At 37.0% G+C, this 21,752-nt stretch overlaps 1 protein-coding gene across 33 annotated transcripts in view; it reads right to left on the bottom strand.

The window, feature by feature from the left end:
• Positions 1 to 21,752, bottom strand: part of Adgrl2 (adhesion G protein-coupled receptor L2) — a 644,234-nt gene that overhangs the window by 312,632 nt on the left and 309,850 nt on the right. The window lies entirely within an intron of this gene.

Below are 21,752 nucleotides of genomic sequence, written 5' to 3'. Positions count from 1 at the left end.
TTTACTTATGTTTCCTACTGGACTGTATGACTTACAAGATCCAACTATATTTTCTCTCTCATTAAACTACAACATGTTTAACTCAAAGTAGATGCTCAAAAAATATTTTTGATCAAATTTATTAATGTTGATCCCAAATGTATACGAACAGATTAAGACATCTAGCTCCCTTTGAACATTAACACTCTCTACTTGATATTTGGTAGATTCTCTTTTCATTTGAATTTTGTTTGACAATTTTCAAAGACTTCCTTTTCTACTAAAACTTGGAGATGGCAGCTTCTAACAACTACTGAAAGTTCTATAACTTTCCAAGATAGGATGCCTGTTCTCTGCAACATCAGAAGAACTAGTTTGGAAAATGAATGTGGATATGACTCTGCACCCATCATCTGTTTACTTTTGGAGGTGTTAGCTCAGTTGGTGAGAGGACAACACTAATAAGGGTAAGGTCGCAGGTTTTATTAGCTTTACACAGAGAAAAAACTGCTGCAGAGTCACAGACTATACCTTCACCCTCAGTGAATTTTCCTGGGTCACAGAGATCAAAAAGAGAGTGCAGATTACTCAGTATCACCTATTCACAGTTGGAAAGAAAGCAGGTGATGGTGTGTACAACATAGGAAAGACAGTATGATGTTACTTCTCAGAGCGCCAGAACACATTTGGACCTATCAAACAATGTAGTCTTAAAATGTACTTTTATCATCTTGCCCCCTTAAACCTGTTTCTGATAAAATGGGCATACTTAGGGAAAAGGAAACATTAAATCCTGATTCCTAGACAATGTTCAATGCATTACTCAAACCTCTGTTTGGAAGGAAGAAAATGTGGTATGGATCATAGACTGTCAAAAGGGCAAAAATCAATCTGAAAATTATTGGTAGTGATCATGTTAGGATTTGGTGGGGGGAATTGATCAATAGACTCAGAATTTTTTTGGGTATTGAAATAATGGTTTTCTTTGCAAAAATGTGCTTTCCGACACACAAATCACATCTCATTGTATGTGAAACTTTGTTTTTCCAATAAACATTGATTCATAGCTCACTGCTTAATGCTAAAGAAGAATGTAATTTAAAAATATTTTTGATACATTCTGTTGTGAAAAATTCAGTTACAGGGCGTACCATTAGAATGTGGAAAACCAGAGGGATGCACAGAAGGGAAATGTGATAAAGAAGGTCCTGGTGACCTATTAACAGCCATCTACACGTCATTAAGCATTCCCTGGAAGGATATTTACTAAGTTCCTTCCACAATATATACAACATGGCAGTGTTCTGGCACCAGAGACGTGCCACATCCTGTGGTCAGTTTTTTTTTTTTTTTTTTAAGTTAATGTGTTATCTGGGAAGGTTGGTAAAAGTAAAGAACTCACTTGACTGGGTTCTCAGATGATAACAGAATCCAAATCTTAGAGGGGAAACCCAGACAGGAAAGAAACCTTGCACTAAACTCTCTTAGAAACTAGTTCTTTTCTGGGTCCACTCCTTTATTCTCACTGGCAAGTTGTTTTGGGGACATGTACAATAAGTCACCATTATCAGTTACTAGTAGATGTAACTAGTAGATGTTTTTTTTTAAAAAAAGTAAGTTGCAGATGGGGCAAGAATTAAAAACAATGTTTGTGCAAATAAATAAGATATTATTAAGCACCAATAAATTGACTGCATTATTAAGGCACCAATAAGTGGGCTGTAGTGAACCTGTCAGGATCCATTCCTCCAGGATCCAGTGGGCCTTTGACTTGCCTTTCTTTCTTGTTTTTAATGCTTTATTAACAATTTAACTGTCCTTATAATAGTAAAACAAGGACAAATATGTGTTAAGATTCTATTTCTGAAAATAATATGCTGTAATAAGATTACAAAAGATGCAATGGTTATAACAGTCTTAATGTTTTTTTTTAAAAAAAAAACTGAACTGTTAAGTTTTATTGGTGAGATATCTTACAGTTTGTGGCTATATCCTCAAAACTTTTTGCTGCATTACTTAACAAAGGCATGGAAGCATCACATCAGGGTTTCTAAGAATGGATGTAGAATGCTAATGAGATGTTTCCTTTTTTCTTTTTAATTTTTATTTTTTAGTTGTAGTTGAACACAATACCTTTTATTTAATTAATTTATTTATTTTTATGTGGTGCTTAGGATCAAACCCAGTGCCTCGCACATACTAGGCAAGCGTTGTACTGCTGAGGCACAACTCCAGCCCTAATAAAATGTTTTCTATAGTTAATATTTCCAAAAACCACAGACAGACACATACATCTTCCCATAATTGACTGTGATATTCTTCTCTTGGAAGAAGCATCAGTTGGGAACTTAGAGGCTCAGAGGCAAAGGAGTAGAATACTACTTCAATTCAGATATTTTAGTGAGGAGGGAATTTCTTTAGCAGAACAAAATTGCCAGGCCTTGTTATCATATGCTATATGTCCTGGTCCATTTGGGCTGCTCTAACAAAATATCTTAGACTGAATGATTTATAAGCAACAGCAATTTATTTCTCATAGTTCTGAAGGTCAAAAGGTCCAAGGTCAAGGTGCTAATAGCTGTGGTTTCTGGGGAGGTCTGACTCTGCTTCATAGATGGTACCTTTGATGTATCCTCACATGGTGGGAGAAGCAAGCAAACACTTTGGCCTATATTATAAGGGCACTAATGCCATTGGTGCAGATTCTACCCTTTGACTTAATCACCTCCTCGAGGACTCCACCACTTAATATAATCACATGGGAGATTAGGTTCCAACATAAGGATTTTGGAGGGTCACAAGAAGTCAGACAATAGCATTATGCGTCACTTGCTGTATCACTGTTTCATGTAAGAGCCTTGACTTGCTCTCTCCCTGACAGAAATTGCATAGCTTTCTGAACAGTTTAAAAATCACACAGGCTGAGTGGGGGAAAAGTCTCAGAATGATGTATTTTTGAATCTGTTGCTGAAGATAGTTCAGAAGTTACAATACCTAGCATTTTCTCAGGAAGTTTTCTCTAGTAGATAGTGCAGCATAGTGAAAACAGCCGACTTGGGTTGAAACCCAGACATCTAGGTCACAGTGTGTGATCCTAGGAACAGTGTGAGGTATGGCTATGCCTGTTACAAGAGGCAAGACTCAGAAGATTGAGTCACTTGCCAGAACACCAAGCTACTTAGAGGTCGGCTGGGATTTGAACCTTGGTCAATCCCATTTCAGAATCTGAGCCAGACAGATCTTGACTTCTCTACTCACTAACTCTATGAACTAGGACAGATGACTTTGGTGAGGTGGGCCTCTGTTCTTGTACCTTTAAAAGGGAAAGAATACTTACCATCCATGCCTAAAGGTAAAATATCTAAGTCCAGATAAATTAAGTCACTCTGTATCAGATAAGCCCCAAGCTAGAGACACCCTAGCCAGAAGACTCCCTTCCCACAAAATACCAGAGTTCTAGTGGGAGAGAAGAGACAATAACTGATTATGGGAATGTATTTAGACATTTATCCCAGGGTATAAAAGGAATAAAAAGGGGATCCTCTGTGTGAAGTGGTGTGGGTGTGTGTAAGGAGGTCAGGTCCACTCACTCAGCCTCTCCAGGCTGCCTCCATCAGTCAAGTCTGGAACTGCCTCCCTTAAACCCTGGGGCTCTGAAAACAGTGTCAGCAAGATGATCTCTGGGGAACTTTTGAACATAATGTCCTGGTTTCTCCTGTAGATGCATAGATATCTGCTATAAATTATGCATATATGATAAAAATCAGAGAAGATATGTCCATTCAGGCAGAGGGAGGTCACAGTTGCTGTTTTGCAGAAGAAACAAGAAGGTCAAGGGAGGTGTCACAAAGAAAGTGACCTTTCATAGCAATGGGTAAATTTTAAGAGGCTGAGATCACCACTGAGGAGGAAGGAGAGGAATGGAATTAACTTAAATAGAAATGTCACTGTAAAATATGAAAAAGAAAGGTAGGAAAAGATAAAGATGAAGCACCTTGGAGGATTAAGGAAATTGATAACCAGAACTCTAAGTACACATAGGAAGAAAGAGAGATGGGTCTGGAGACTGGGGGCAGCCAAGGACTGTTTCAGGAACATGGCCTTTAAAGTCAGACATGTGGGCTGAATTCCTGATCTGACACTCCTTAGTTGTGTGAATGGGGCAACTGACTTAATCTCTCTGAGCTTCAATTATCCTTTACTGAAAAATGGTGATATTAACAGTAATATTAAAAATAAGGAACAAGCAGAGTAGCAGTAATTAAGCAACTCTGCAGATGAAAAGACCAAAGTAAGAGAGGGAAATAGACCTGTCCAACAAGTCCCTTGTCACGCAGTTGATAAGGCAGGGATTGGAATCTGGGCATGCTGGTTCCAGAACCTCCCTTATTACAATGACATCCAGCCATCTACCTCATAGAGCATGGTGAGAATTAAATGAGATAACACCTGCAACATGCCTGACCAGAGTCAGGCAAAGAGGAAGGACTGGGTTGAATCAATCTTAAGTGGAAAAAGAGGACAATGGTGGGAAGAGGAAGAGTTGGAAGCCAAGCACAAAGGCTCTTGAAAACCATATGTAGGAGTCGTTTTGGTATTTTTTAGTTAGCAGTTCATAATTATATGCCAGGTTGCAACAGACTTGTGGCATGATCAGAACCGTGATTAAGAAAGATTCATCTTTTAAGATGTGTTGGTTTAAAAAGAGAGAATGAGTGGAGAGCAATTAAACTTTTATTTTAACAGCCATTAAATGGGCCCTGAAAAGGATGGTGGCAGTGGAGGTGGAAAGCAGGAAACAGACGTAAAAGCTATTGCAGAGATGACATAGAAGGTGGTGCAAAGGAAAGATGACTCAAGGTTTCGAGGCTGGGTGTCCTGGAGAATGTTGCTACCATCAGTGGAAACACAATAATCAAGGAGAGAAGCTGGACCTGGAGGGGAAAAAGGATTTTTTTTTAAATACAGGTTGAGTTTGAGGTGATGACAAATCACTTCTGTGGAAATACTCAACAGATAATCAGCTTTGCAGAAACTAAACTCTATATAATAAACAGAAATAATTATATCTATATCTGTATCTATATAGTTATATCTATATCTATTTCTATATAATAAACAGAAATAGTTAGGACCTAAATATTTTTCTCTCAGAACATCCTTGGATTATGTATTTTGAACATGCACACACACACACACACACTTATAAATTGTTTGCACATATTTCTGTACCTTATTAAAAATACACATGGAAAATAATAGAAATAAAAGTTGCACTCCATCCTGGCTGCTTCAGTATATGCTGTTGTATATATATCCCATTTTGGATACTGTTGCTATAGATTCCTGTAGATTTGATCCTTTTCCTGTGTTAGGAAACAGTCTAAGTGCATTGCATGGAACAAAATGTCCTTTTACTGTTTCTTCTCGTGTCAATGAAATTCTTCTTTTTTCAGAGTCTCCTATTAGTGTAGAAGGAGAGAAAGGACTAAAGGCTTCACTCTCCTATAAAACTCTCACTTGTATGCCAAAATTCTCTCTATAAGGATGTTCAATATAGCATTGTTAATATGAAGATGAGAATAACAAAGTTTCGACAGAAGGGAAGAGAAGTTATGGAACATCCTTCTATGGAATAAAGAATAAAAGAAAATCTACTAAGTAGAGGGGAGGAATCACTAAGACATATTAAGTTAAAAAATAATTTGCAAGACAGTATGTTGGCAAAGAGTACCCTACAATCTATGAAGTATGTCCAATATGTATACACACACACACACACACACACATTTGACACTGAATCTGAATAAACTTCCAGATTAACTGCCAATTTATAGGAGTTTACAAAGAATAGAGGGATGTGTTGGATAACACCAAGGGAATGCAACCTATAAAATCTAGACTATAGGTCTGTTCAAATGATGAATGATTACATTTAATTAACAAATTGCAATTTTTAAAAATGAAAAAAGCTAAAAAGTTTTTAAAAACGAGAACGCTGGAAGGGGACTCTTATTTAAAGAGACTTAAAACATTCAAAACTGGCAAAACTAAGTTATATTATGCAAGGGGTGTCCACACTGAAGAGGAGAGGGTAAGGGCTGTGACTGGGAGAGGCATCTGAAGACTTCCAGGGAGATAAGTGGCCAAGGATATGGAAGGATAAAGTTTATTTAGTTGCATTATTTGTGTCTTATAGTTTTCTAGATTTGCTCTATATCAACAGTAAAAAGATGAAATTTCAAAAAAGAAGTTTTACCATGATCCTATATGAAAAATAAAACAGTAAAATTAAGTACTTTGTGTATTTGTGTCTAAAAAGTGAAAGGTCTGTAAGCATTTCCAAATATCTATTGAGAGTTATTTATAAATTGGAGGCATGAATAGATTTTTGTTGTTATCCACTATTCTTCAACATAGTATATATAGAGTGGTTTGGTGTTTTTGGAAGTTCTAGATTTACGTTAGTGAAAAATATCACTTATTAACAAAATAAGATGAACTCACGCTCATAAGGATATTTTGTTCTGAGATACAAAATTTACATATTTTCATTTAGAAAATCATAGACATATAGTTTATTTGGAAAGCAAAAGGAAAATAATTAGTTTTCAAGTTAGTTTTCTCTGAGATTAAAAAACATTCTTGCCGGTTTTCTGTTGAATTTCCAAATGGCAAAGATTATTTTTATTACTTTAGGTCTCTGATTCTTGGGTCTAGATTCTAAGATAGTATAATAGAATGGGCGTTTGCCATGTACAGGAAAGTTATTAACTACTGAGATGAAAATCTCCTGGTTAATGACAGGAGCATTCTGTGATTCGAACCAATGCCAAAATGTAATGAACTGATGCCAAAGTATAATGAATTTCCAGTTCTAAAGGACGACTTAGCTCACAAGTGGCAGAACCCTGCAATTACTGAGAAAACTGGTACTGTTTTGGCATTCTTTATTCTCTACATTTATTTCAGGTCTTTTTTTCCCCCCAGAACAACATCTTTACTTTGTTGTTTTGTGTAAGTCTGCAGAAAATGTTGCTTACTGAAATACCATTATAATCGAATGCCATTGTTTTATTAAGCTTATCAATCAGTAGAATATTTGACTTGTGGGAAAGAATTTATTAATTTGTTAGCAAAGTTCTGTCCCAATCCTCTTTGAGAAACTTTTTTCAATATATACTTGGTTTGATATTAAGATGCTAATGGGGATCATAGGAATTATGCGCTTGATTCCACCACCCTACCAGTTCTTGTAACTAGTAGAGAACTCTAAACTGAAATGAAGAAAGAAAAAACCCAGTGTGCATCTTTCCTTTTCCACGACCAACAATTTCCAAGCTATTTTGCAAATATAGGACAGCTGCTTTATTGAGCTAAAAAAACACTACAAAATGTAATGATAGCACTTTGGACTCTATTCTGATCTCCCTTAAACTCCACACAGCTTGGATTTTTCTGTAATTTTAATGAAAATGTGGCATGGCACATCTCTCTCATTTAAATTATGCACTGTCAGTGTTTTCCTTCTTTGCAACTGAAGCACTTCTTGGGAAACATGCCAGGTACAAGGAGGGGGGGTGAAAACCAAAAATAGAAAATAGTGAAGGGGATGGGGAAAAACTGGACTCAGTGAATGCACACTTCACAAGACTCCCTCCTTTTTTAAGAACTTGTAAATCACTGGGAAACGGGGTACAGAAGTTCAAGTAGGACTAAGGTTGCTAAGGTGTAACTGGGTGCTAAACACAGGTCAAAATGAAACTATTAGTATAACCTTAATAACTTCATTGATCTGTTGAAAACTAGCACAAGATTTCATTCACATTCATCTGAAGTCTGAATACATCTTACTACTACTTAGCTATTTAAGGCTTGATCATTATGTGTAAAAGTCAGTTTTTCTTCCTATCAGTGATAATTTCCCAATTAGCAAAAGCCTTTTATTCATCTGCCATACTTCTTCTTTGTTTTCCAGGCAAAGGTCTATCATTTATTTATTTAGCAAGTATTTGTTGACAGCCTGAGTGAAGACAGAAAGAGAGAGAGAGATCCAGTATGCTTCTGTTACAAGTTCATCTCTCATAGAGTTCACATGTACACTAAAATCAAAGTCCCTTCAGGAGGGTGACTTTAAAAAAGAAGAGAAAGAATAGAAAAGACTGGGTGTGGTGGTGCATGCCTGTAATCCCAACTACTGAAGAGATGGGGACAAACTGGAGGCCAGCCTGGGCAATTTAGCAAGATGTTGTCTCAAAATAAAATTTTAAAAGAGCTGGGGATGTAGCTCAGTGGTGGGGTTCTTGCCTAGCATGCTGGGTTCACTTTCCAGCACCACCATACTTTTTTATCAGTGAGAAGTATCCACATAAATTCAGGTTTGGTATAATTTTTGAAATCACTTTTCGCATTTAAATCTCACTTTTGCACAGCACGATATTATTATTAAGGTAGAACAATTAGTAATTGTCATCACTTCGTGAACCGTCGACTCAGACATGGTCCTGCTGACTGAGAATCGAGAATCAATGCTTTCCCCATTAGGGCACAGGGATTAAGAATATTGGGTTTAGCTTGGTGTGGTGTTGCACACCTGTAATCCCAGCTACTGGGGAGGCTGAAGCAGCAGGAGCAGAAGTTCAAGTCCAGCTTGGGAAGTTTAGCGAGAACTTGTCTCAAAATATAAAATTTAAAAAGGGGGCTAGGGATGTAGTTCAGTAGTAGAGCATCCCTGGATTCAAACACCAGTCCCACCCAAAGAAGAAAGAATATTGGCTCACAAATCAGTATGACTTGGGCTTGACTCATAGCACTTCCTTGTATCATAACCTCAGGCAAACTACTTAACCCATTTAAACCTGTTTTCTTTAAAGTGGGAATCATGAACAACCTCTATCAGATCATCATAGAAAGGAGTAGATAATACATGGCCAGATCCTGTTTACGTATTAGCTTTTTAATAAGATTCTTTAAAAATGAAGGAAAAAAAATCTAGTTAAGGGGAGTAAAAGAAACTAAATAATATAACGGAATCAAAGTGGAGATTAACTATTTAGTCAGTGAGGACTAGTCCTGGGAGTAGGGAGTTACCAAGAAGTCTTGTGCTGCAGCTCAAATATAACTTTTCCTTGTACTCAGAGATTTCCTGTAGGATAAATTAACAGATCTTTCAAAATGTGAATCCTCAGGGACTAGGAAAAACAAGGCGATAGTATTTCTCAATGATTCACCCTGTTGTGAATTCTTTTAATCAAATATCTTTCTTGAGATCTGCACAGAATGAAGGGATGGAGTTTGGGTGGACTTTGAGATAGGGCAGGTCTGGAAGAGAGAATCAGTGGAATGTCAGATGCCTTTGGTTTTGGTGGTGAAGGCCTGAGGGCCCTGCATGCTTGGGCAAGGAGAGAGAGAGGACATTCCAAGAGAGGGAAGAAGAGTCTGGAAAATGTGGGAGAGTTCCAAGATAAACTTTCTGAATTCTGCAATTTAGTTGGGATTATTAACTGCCTGGTGTCAATAAAAAAAATTCATCTCTTGGCTTGCCTTTCTCCCTGTTGGCAGGGTTCTGATGTCTGAGCTGGGATGCTGCATCTGGGCAAACGCAGCAGTCTAACACAGCACCCCAAGATTCCAGCTGACCAGAGGATTGTGCAGGTAGACACTTGTCTTGTCCAATAGGCTGATTCAAAATCCAGGAGAGATGCAGAGCTTGTCTTGCACTGGGATTTAAGTTACACCTTCATGTGTCTTTTCTGAACTCTTTTAAGATGGGAAGTCTAGAAATACCTTTTCCCTACCACTACTAAAAGAGTTGGATTGAATGAAACCTGAGGCTTATAGAAATGTCACTACATAACAAGTGTCCTAAGAGCTGTGCAAAGCCTCCAGCTAAACCATCCTTCAAGAAGGATCAGAAATTTGGCTCTCTTTAGCTCATGAGCTCTTCCATCCTCTCTCTCTGTCTAGTGCAATCCATTCTTGTGGCATTACATTTTAACTGTAATTAACCATGACATCTGGGCATGATCTTGTGCCCAATGTTCTGGGAGAAGAAAGATGTGTCTTTTCTCTGTTTTGCTGCAGTCAACAGAAAGGATTTAGAAAGCGTTAGGCTCCAACATGTTAATGCACTCAGGGGTGAGGAACTACAGCTCACAGGGGGTGGGTGACAGAAGGCAGGCACAGTGTAGACACCCCCGAGCTTGGAGTTAGGTTTAAAACCTAGCCATGTCTTGTGTCTGGATGTCTGTTTCTGGATCTATAAATGAGGGAGTCAGATTCTTTGCCGTGTGGCTCTAATCTTCTAAGTGTGCATGATCCAGTCACTGCTAATATGAAGGTGGTTCTACTTTGGCTCTAAATTAGCAGCCACAGCCCCTCAGTTCTGATATCATTGCTGACTCTTAAGAGATCAGAAAGTTAAGTCAGAGCTGAACCGTAGATCAGTGGTTGCAATTTTACCCCAAAGCAAGACTGTGCTTCGGAAAGGACTAAGATTTATTGGTTTCAACACATGAAGATGTAAAATGTGCTGTTATCACATCTCCCCAGAATGTGTAGTGGCACCTGCCTGGGGAAACTGCACGGAATAGCAACTTCCTGGTTGCTTAGTCAGTCTTATCATCCATTTGGTAAGTCAAACTTCCAGTACATTACCCTCATGATGCTGTCTTTCTGGGAGAGAACCTGGAACTGTTATTCATTATGACTACTTTGATTATTACGGTTTAGATACCTATGTTTAAATGAGAGAAAATCTCATTACATTCAAAACTCTGCATTTGAATATTGTGTAATCTTTAGTTTTTGCATTCATTTAAGATATAGTCGTAAAATACCTACTATGCATGCTATACTGTAAAATGATGAAGGCAGATGATGTGCTGGAAAGGATTAAATTTTTAGACTGAGAAAGATTTTGTATGAATATATTTTGTGGTGTTAGGTTTATCTTAAGCACGATAACTTCTTTGAGCTGCCCAGTGTCTCTTGGGAACAATATTTATCTCACAAGATCTTTGTGTCTAGCACATAGGTGTTCAAAATAGTGTTTTACTAATTGATTTACTAAATAATTGTAGCCTTTTAAGAGTTGATAAAAATACTTTCACATATGGCACAACAATTTAATCTCATAGCTTCTTGTAACATGGTACATTAGCTACATTAAGAGAGAGGAAATTTGAGGCCAAAGTAGTTGGAGTGACATAGCCAGGGACAGATGTTATCATACTGAATCTCAGGCTCAAAGGCCTTCCTCAGAGGCAGCATATTTGCTAATTAAAAAAATAGGAAGAGCTCCATCATCCAAGAAAGGGCCTGCTGAATTTTGAAATGTCTGATGCCCACCTAAGCTTGGAGGAAGACATTTCTGATCTGAAAATATTTTTAGGCATGCCTCAATGGTGTTCCTTTTCCAAACTTCATTCCAATAAATGAATTTTGTTGCAGAATTCTAGTATCTCTTCACCCCTCAACAGCCATATCACATTGCCTTTCAGAACAGCGGTTAGCACATTTGCTACTTGAAGAATCCTCTGACATTGAGATGATCTGAGTAGCAATCAGCATAAATAAGTGTTTTCTAACCAGAAAGTCGTAATTTTCCACACAACTCATTCCTAGTGAAACATGACCAGGGCCTTTAATACACAGTGTGATTTCTGGAGATGAGAAAGTCTCCTAGTCCAAGAAATAATTATCTTACACGATTCTTTAAGTTGCTGATATAACCCCCCGATCGATCCTGAAATCAGACATGAGGACTGAAATGTAAACATTCATAATAATAGGAACTAATTGTCTTAAATTTGCATTAACGCAAGCAATATCTGATTCTTTCCTGAAGAAACATTTAGCTAAAGGAAGGTGGCATGGAAAACAAGTAAGAACAACCCCACCAAGATCACCAGATCCCCGTAGGACAGAAGGGAGTTGAGATGGATAGAAACCAGAAAATGTGATGAGTGAGAAGGTCTAGCGTATAAAAGAATGAGTGAAAACAAGGATGAGTATGCCTTTTCTTCTTTTTGCAATACTGGGATTGAACCCAAGTTCTCCTGAATGCTAGGCAAGGGCTCTGTTACTGAGCTACATCTCTACCCTTTTTATTTTGAGACAAAGTCTCACTAAGTTGTCCAGGTTGGCCTCAAATTTGTGATTCTCCTGGCTCAGCCTCCTGGGTAGCTGGAATTGTAAGCATGAACCACTCTGCCTAGCTGAGAGTAACAGGATTACCCTTTAGATTGATCTAAGTTATTTTTTTAATAACATGTAGTATTGGCTAGGATGTGTGGGTCTTATACTTTGCTGATATGAAAAGTGATTTGATACAATGACATAGGAGAATGAATTGGGGGTATATTCAAATTAAATTTAATCAAAAGCTAACCAAAGGAACACATACACCTGGCCAAAGAGACATACTAACATATCCAATGCATTAGCAAGGGATATATATAATGAAATAAACAACCTAATTGTCCAGCAAAGGAAGAATTATTTCATAGAAGTATCATATTCATAAATGACATATTAGGTAGCACTTATAGAAAATAAGGACAATCAATAGATACTAACATTGAAAGATACCAATTGTGAGTGCAAAAAAAAAAAGAAAAAGAAAGAAAGAAAAAAGATGCTTCCTTTCTTCTATTAAGCCGTACTATATATTTACATATATTCATTTAAGTGTGAAAATGCATAGAAAAATCCTATAGGAACATTTGGAGTAGATAATAATGATGGTGTCTGCCTCTGGGCATGGTAGTCATAACTGAAGGCAAATTGAGAACTACAATATTTGATTATTTTATTTTATTTTTTTTGTACCAGAGATTGAACTCAGGGGCACTCAACCACTGAGCCACATTCTCAGCCCTATTTTGTATTTTATTTAGAGACAGGGTCTCATTGAGTGTAGCGACTCACTTTTGCTGAGGCTGGCTTTGAACTCATGATCCTCCTGTTTCAGCCTCCTGAGCCACTAATGATATTGGATTTTTATGGAACGTACTCACATATTTAAAAAGAGAAAGTATGCTATGCACATATTAATACTTAATTGATAAGTATCCTGAAAACCAATGAATCACTGAGTATGAGGGTGTCAAGAGGCCTAAATGGTTTCTGTTTTTCTTTTTTCTTTATTTTATTTATTTATATGTGGTCTGATAATCAACTAAATATATATATATATATATATATATATATATATATATATATATATATATATATATATATTTAGTTGCAGATGGACACAATACCTTTATTTTATTTACTTATATGTGATGCTGAGGATTGAAACTGGTGCCTCATATATGCTAGGTGAGCCCTTTATAGATTAGCCGCAATTCCATCCCTGGTTTCTCTTTTTGAATATAATTTATTTTTTAGAGTAGGTCTAGGTTCACAGCAAATCTGAGTGGAAGATATAGCAATTTCCCATCTACCCACTACACTCACATTCTGCATCAGTATGGAAACTTTTACAGTTGATGACACATCATTGTCATTCAAAGTCCATGGTTTACATTAAGGCTGTGCTCTTTTGTGGATTTGGGCAAATATGTAATGATGACATATGCTGTGGAATATCTTTTCATATGCTTGTTTGCTGTCTGTACATCTTCCTTGGTAAGGTGTCTGTTAAGACCTTTGGCCTGTTTTTGAAATGGGTTGTTTTTGTTCTTTTTTTTTTATGTTTTAAGTGTTCTTTGCAAATTTGGGGTTATAGTCCTTTATCACATACTTTTTTTTTTTTTTTTTTTTTGCAAATTTTCAAATGTTTCTCCCAGGCTGTGACTCGTTTTTCATTCTCTTGCCAGTGTCCTTTGTAGACCTCATTAATTTTAATCTAGTTTACCAGTTCTTTCTTTTGTGGATTATACCTTTGATATTGCATCTAAAGATTAATCACCTGTGAGGTACCTGTAATCCCAGCAACTCAGGAGGCTGAGGCAGGAGGATTGCAAGTTTGAGGCCAGTCTTAGTAACTTACCAAGATCCTGTCTCAAAATAAAACATAAAAAGGGTTGAAGATATAGTTCAGTGGTAAAGCTCCCATGGGTTCAATACCCAGTATGAAAAAAAAAAATCACCAAACCCAGTCATTGAATTTATGCTATATTATCTTTAGGAGTTTTAAATTTTACATGTAGGTCTGTGAGATAATTTTTGTAAACAGTGTAAGATCTGTGCCTGGAGTAATTTCCCCCCACCCCCCGCCTTTTTTTTTTTTTTTTTTTTTTGCATGTACATGCTCAGTTGTTCTGGAATCACTTTTTAAAAAGATTATCTTTTCTCCATGTTTTCTCTGCTCCTTTATCAAAGATCAATTGATTAAATTTATGTGGGTGTACTTCTGGGCTCTGTTCTGTTCTGTTGGTTTACTTGTCTATTCTTTCATCAATACCACACCATCTTTTTTTTAATTACTATTTTTTTAGTTGTTGCTGGATCTTTATTTTATTTATTTATATGTGGTCTGATAATTGAACCTATTGCCTTACACACACTAGGCAAGTGCTCTACCACTGAGCTACAACCCCAGCCCCTACCACACTATCTTGATGACCATAGCTTTACAATATGTCTTGAAATCAGGTAGAGTTATTTCTCCAACTTAGTTCTTTTCAATATTAGATTGATTTTTTTCTGAGTCTTTTACTCCATATAAACTTTCAATCAGTTGTTGATATCTAAAAAATAACTTACTGGGATTTGATTGAGATTGTATTGAATCTATAGATTTGGTTGGGAAGAACGGACATCTTAATAATATTGAGTCTTCCTATGCATGAGACTGGAATATCTCTACATTTATTTAGCTTTTATTTCATTCCTCAGAGTTTTATTTTCCTCGTATAGATCTGGTACATTTTCTGTTAGGTATATACCAAAAGGTTTATTTTGGGGAGGTGCTAACATAAATGATACTGAGTTTTTAATTTTAGATTGCAGTTAGTCATTGCTGGAATGCAGGAAAGTGATTAATTTTTGTTTATTAACTTTTTTAAAATTATAGCTTTAGTTATACCTAGTAGTGTGGTTCATCTTGATTGTCGATTAACTATGCATCTTGCAATCCTGCTATAATCACTTAATAGTAATTTTTTGGTTGTTGACTATTTCAGCATTTCTACCTACATGAACATTATATTTATGAACAAAGATGATTTTATTTCTTCTCCCCTGATCTATATTCTTTTTATTTCCTCTCCTTGTCTTAGTGCATTAGCTAGGACTTCCAGTATGATCTTGGAAAGCATGGTGGAAGGGGACATCCTTATCTTCTTCCTGATCTTAATCAAAAGTTTTGAATTTTTCATTACTGCTCATGATGTTAGCTATAAGGCATTTGCTCTTTATTAAGTTAAGGACATTCTTCTCTGTTCATTGTTTACTAAGAACTTTTATCAAATCTGAGAGATTTTTCTCAAAAGATCTTCATGCATCTATGGATATAATCATGTAATTTTTTTTCTTAGCCTGTTCATGTTACGGATTACATTAACTGATTCTTTTAAAACAAACTTTTTTAGATGTCTATGGACCTTTATTATTTTTTATTTTTTATTTTTTTTAAAGAGGGAGTGAGAGAGAGAATTTTAATATTTATTTTTTAGTATTTGGCAGACACAACATCTTTGTTTGTATGTGGTGCTGAGGATCGAACCCCGGGCCGCACACATGCCAGGCGAGCGCGCTACCGCTTGAGCCACATCCCCAGCCCTATGGACCTTTATTTTATTCATTTATTTATATGTGGTTCTGAGAATCGAACCCAGTGCCTCACACATGCTAGGCAAGTGCTCTATCACTGAGCCACAACCCCAGTTCACATTAACTGATTCTTGAATGTGGAATCATTCTTGTATTCCTGGGAGAAATCCCTCTTGATCCTGGTATGTAATTCTTTTGATATATAGCAGAATTTGGTTTGTTACTATTTTATTGAGAATTTTTGCATCTATGTTCATGAGAGATATTGATCTATGGTTTTTTGTAATATTTTTCCTTAATTATTTGATAGAATTCATTACCTATGTGGACTTGATGTTATTTTAAAAAGTTATTAATCATTTATTCAATTCTTTTAATAGATATAGGCCTATTCAGATTTCTATACTTTCTTGATTGAGTGTTGACAAATTGAGTCTTTGAAGGTGTTGGTTCATTTCATCTAAGTTATTGTCATGGTCTGATCTAGAATGTCCCCCAAAATCTCATCTGCTAGAGATGGGGCTTTTGTGAAGTGATTTTAAAAATTTATTTATCAGTACTTGGGATTAAACCCTGGGGTACTCTACCACTGCATCACATTCCCAGCTTTTTTTATTTTTCACTTTCAGACGGGGTCTTGCTAAGTTGCCCATTGTGGACTCCATCTTTCGATCCTCTTGTTGCAGTGTCTCAAATTGCTGGGATTACAGTTGTGAGCCACCAAGCCTGGTTTTATTACAGGGCTTTTGATGTCTTGCATTTTCATTTTGGTCCTTAGAATTGCGGTCACTGCTTACATTGCCCATCTGTTCTTGCATGTTGCCTACTTTCTCCATTAGATCCCTTATCATCTTAATCATGGTTGTTTCAAGTAGCAACTATGTTATTCTGATAATTCCACAGCTGAGTTTGGTTCTGATGTTTTCTGTCTCTTCAAACGTTTTTTTTTTTTTTTTTTGGCCTCTTAGCATGTCTTGTATTTTTTTCCCCCCCTTTACATACATAATTGCTGGGAAAAGGAACTGCTGTAAATGAGCTTTTAGTCATGTGGTGGGAAGGTGTGTGGTAGGAAGCATACTATAGTCCTATGGTTAAATGTCAGTCTTTTAATGAGCCTATGGTTATGAACTTTATACATTCTTCTCAGTTTTTGAAATTTCTCCCTTTAATGGACAGGATGGGAATTCGAGTTGAGTATTCCCCTCTTCTAATCACATGGAAGGCTAGAAAGGGCTGGAGCTGACTATTCCCCTTTCTCCAGGTCAGTTAGGCTCTGGTTAAACAGTTTCCTCTCAGTGCAAGTCTTATACAGACAGAATGTGAGCTGGGAGTATAGCTCAGTGGTAAAGCACTTCCTTAGCACTAAGGAGGCCCGGGGTTCCATCTCCAGCAACACACACACACACACACATACACACACGCCAGAATGTTCTGGCATATATTATAATGGTTACTTTTCCTCTCCTGCTGCTGGAAACATGAGAGGACTGTGGGAACCAGGTTGAGTTCCTGGAATTAAAACTCACTGAATCATTGGGACCTCTGATTACTGGGTCCTCCTGGGTTTTTATTTCTCAGACTTATCATGGTTAGCATCCAGCATTCATCAATTCATCAATTATGGCTTAGATTTCCCTGTTTTAGCAGTGCTTCCCACAGAAGTTCACGCTTGAGGGTTTCTACCCCAGCGAATCAGGCTTATCTGCCTTTACCTGCTGACCTCTGTTTTGGAGACAATGGTCTGCCTCGTGATCCCTCCTCTGTGAAGGATCTAAGAGGAGCTGTTAATCTTTCAGTTTGTTCAACTTCTTACTTGTTAGAATGTAGCAGTGATTTCCAGATTCTTGCTTGCTAGACTGGAAACTGGAAGTCCCCCAAGATTCTAAATTCAGTCCACCCCTCTATCCTAAGCTCCAAGAATTTGCTCAAGGTCACATTCCTATCACTGCTTCATATGAACCAACATCTTTGATCGCCTGTCCTTGGCTCTGGTATTCCTTCAATAATTTCATAGTCTTGCTCAGAATGCCAAAGCATTGTGTTAAAATTCTTTGCTCTGCACATGTAAAGTGTTATTATTTTTAATGGGGTTAGGAATAGGGGTTAGGGCAGGAACAATTTGGGGGAAGGGTAGAATGCTGTTAAAAGGGTCTATTTTATATTATTATTTTTTGGCGTTGCTAAGAGTTGAACCCAAGGCTTCACATATGCCAGGGAAGTGCTCTACCACCAAGCTATACCCTCTTTCCTTTGGTTATTGTTTTTTGAAACAAAGTCTTGTTACATTGTTGAGGCTGGCCTCAAATTTGGGATCCTCGGTTCTTGGTTTCTTGAGTAGGTGGGTTATAGGCATGGGCCATCACACACAGCCTAGATCTTCCTTTTAAATTTAAAATAAGAGTAGGAACTAGTTGAGGAGTATAGGCAAACAAGGCTAGGGAAGGACAGCTCCAAGATGTGCTCTTTGTGGCTTTTATACTTTAATAATGTCAGCTGAAGCTGAGACAGCAATAGATTGAAATTGGTTTTGCACAGAAAATTTATTGTTTTGTTTAAACAAATAAAGGACCTTCAATTGTACTGCAGTGGAAAATGCATTTCAGATATAATAAAGAGATCTCGGTTATACCCTAGTTTACCCCCTAAAAGCTGTGCAAAACTCTGAATACAGTATGTAAAGAATGTCATCTTTTTCCCAAGGTTGTTGGTATATATAAATATGATACAGTGTTTGACAATAGCTTCCAGGTTGATAAAAGTGCACAATAAATTCTTGTTGGATTGAATTCTATTATACTAATTCTTCAATACTCTTACTTCAGAACTTTTGCAAATTAAAAACAAAGAGAAAGATGAGATACAGAGGGCTTAACAGAGAAGAGGCAGCATGCTTTGGAGAAATGAGATGAAGAATCAGAATTTGGGGACCTTTAGAAGTTTGGGTACATTTTTGATGATTACAAGTCTCATTTAAAAAATAAGGAAATAAAAGAACCCGAGAGGTTAACTTGCCTAAAGACACTCAGTAGGAGAGATCCAGGTCTCTGAATGTCACCTAATAGTTTTATTTTTCAATTAACTCAGTGATGCCAGCATGGGGGTGCATGCCTGTAATCCCAGTAGCTTGGAAGGCTGAGACAGGAGGATGACAGGTTTGTAGCCAGCCTCAGAAACTTACTGAAGCTATAAGCAACCTAGTGAGACCCTGTCTCAAAATAAAAAAAATAACAAGGGCTGTGGATGTGGCTCAGTGGTTGAGTACCCTTGGGTTCAATCCCTGGTACAAAAAAACAAAAATGAAAAAAATCCCAAAACTCAGTAATGGTTTCTTTTGAAAATAAGAATATACACCTTCTTCTTCCCTCAAGACTGCCAGAAAATTACCAACTGTGGACACTAGATGCCCACTCAATAAGTGAGAGAATTATATTTTATCCCAACAACCTGCTATGTATGGTTCCTTTTTATTCATTTATTTTATTTTACAGTGCTGGGGATTGAACCAGGGACTCATACATGTTAGATAAGTACTCTACCACTGAGTACTTACCTTTTTACTTTGAAATAAGGTATCACTAAGTTGCTGAGGCTGCCCTTAAACTTGCAACACTCTTGCCTCAGCCTCCTGAGTAGCTGGGATTACCAGTGTGTGCCAGTATGCCTGGCTTATGTATGGACTCTGTAACTACTTGTTAGGCCATTGAGTTGATCTACTGTGTTGCTGCCATTCGAGGCTGAGGATATACCTACCTCTTCTGGACAGGGAGTAATACAAAAATATGAATGGAGAGGAAATCAAAAGCTTGGAAATAAGCCTCCGGGCTGGATACGTGATATCATTTACCCAAATATAGTAAAATAAAACTGTTTTTTGTTTTGTTTTGTTTGGGTACTGGGGATTGAACCCAGGGCACTTAACCACTGAGCTATATCCCCAGTCTTTTTTTTTATATTTTACTTAGAGATTGCTCAGGGCTTGGCTAAGTTGCTGTGGCTGGCTTTGAACTTGTGATCCTCTTTCCTCAGTCTCAAGAGTCACTGGGATTACGGGCATGCACCACTACACCCAGCCAAGAAAACTGTTCTTTGCTTTTATTTTATTAAAAATGAATTTCCCCATTAGTATTTCTCAATAGGGTTGCCATATGTTCAGTACTGTAATTATACAGTCCTATGTTTTAGCTGATTATCTGGGGAAATGAAAAAAAAATAAAATAATGAGAAAGCATGCGAGGGTTTAAAAGATTGTTAAGACTTTTAAAGTTTTTGAATTTCATAAGCCTCTATATATTCAAAATTCAAATCCAATATATGGTATACCTAGCAAATGTCTTATAATAGGTTGCCTCAGGCCAACAAACTAGACATTCACTATATCATTCATTACGTCACTATGCATAGTGACTTTTAAGTTAATATATTCATAATTACTTCAGAAATGTGTACTATTCCTCTCTTAAATGCTGCCATAGAAAAAAATTTTAATCTTCAATTATTGAATCATGTGTGGATTCATTATATAGAATGCATTAAAACTGAAATGCTCCATTTTTTTCAGACCTATATGCAATTGTTTAAATGATTATTCTAAGAAGACTACAAAAATCAATATTTTACAAAGAATAAATATAAAAGAACAGCTGAGATAGGTGATAATTAACAAAATTAAACCCGGTTCCCCACCTCCTTTGCCACATTTTGAGGAAGATATTTGGAAACCTTCCTCTTCTGCTTCATCTGAGGCTTTATCTGAACATTTTACTCATTTCTCAACTGTAATAAGTAAGGAAAGGGCCCTTCTTTGCAAATCCTTTCCTGCTACTTACTAGCTGTGGAACCACTGTCAAATTCTCCTCAGAAATTGAAGATTAGCCAGTCATATAATCCCATCTACTCAGGAGGCTGGGGCAGGAGGTTCATAGATTCAAGGCCAGCTTGGGCACTTTAGCAAGACTGTCTCAAAATAAAAAAATAAAAAGGGCTGGAGATGTAGTTCAGTGGTAAAGCACCTCTGGATTCAAGTCCCAGTATTAAAAACAAACAAAAAAAAAAGAAAGAAAGAAAGAAAGAAATTGATGATTATAATTCCTACCTTGAAGGATTTTTGAAATTCAAGGAAATAATCATTCTTTTACCTCATAAGTATGTAAAATCTTCATGAAAGGCAATTAGCATGATGTCTGACTTGAAAATGTGTGCAGGATTTGAAATACCATTCTTTCCTTGCAGTGTTTTACTACTTGTTTTGAAAAAAACTAATTCAGGGTTACTGGGTTAGATAAATTCGAGGGAAGGCCTCATGCACAGTCTCTCTCTTTGGTATAAGAAAATGCATGTTAGCATATTAAGGGCTCTAAGAAGGTTTAATCCGTGTTTTCCCGTCTTATTTGAGGATGGATTTTCTTTAATCTCTAGAAACTATAAATTAATGGTTCTGGAGAACTCAGTTTGGGGAAAACTGGGCCAGAAAATGGGGAAGTATGGGTAATGGCTTTAAAACTCTTGAGAACAGGGGGAAAACTTAGAAAAAATTAGGGACAGCTTGTGTAGCTGTCCATTCCCATTAGAGTTTCCTTCCTTTTTCCAATTAGAGTATGGGTCCCTCAGAGGAAGCCTTTCAGACTTTCCCATCAAAGTACCCCTAAAGCAAGGGACAGTGAACACTGATTTTATCATGAAAGCCCATGAGAATCTCCCTTGTTACTCTATAAGATGTGTTTGTTTAAATACAAAAATAAAAATTTTAATTATGGAAAAGTGAATAAATGATTTAAGAATCACACACACACACACACACACACACACCACACTCACACATATTTTTTTTCTTGGTCAAATTTATGCTCCTGGAAGATGTGTTATGTTTCATGCTTGTTGGACCTGTGAAGCAGACTCCCTGATTCAATACCAAGCAGCCATGGGATAAGCACATGTACCCCCACCAGGAGAAGCAAGGCCTTAAAGAGGCAGCCTACAAATGTTGACTGTCTCCTCTAGTTCATGTGTTATTTTAGGGACTGAGCAAGGAAGCCCAAAGAGTTATTGCCTTT

The sequence above is a fragment of the Marmota monax genome, unplaced genomic scaffold (genome assembly GCF_021218885.2).
Source record: "Marmota monax isolate L192 unplaced genomic scaffold, Marmota_monax_Labrador192_F-V1.1 WCK01_AAM20220418_F8-fsc00046, whole genome shotgun sequence".
Taxonomy (NCBI): Eukaryota; Metazoa; Chordata; class Mammalia; order Rodentia; family Sciuridae; genus Marmota; species Marmota monax.
This window is presented reverse-complemented; position numbering and strand designations above follow the sequence as displayed.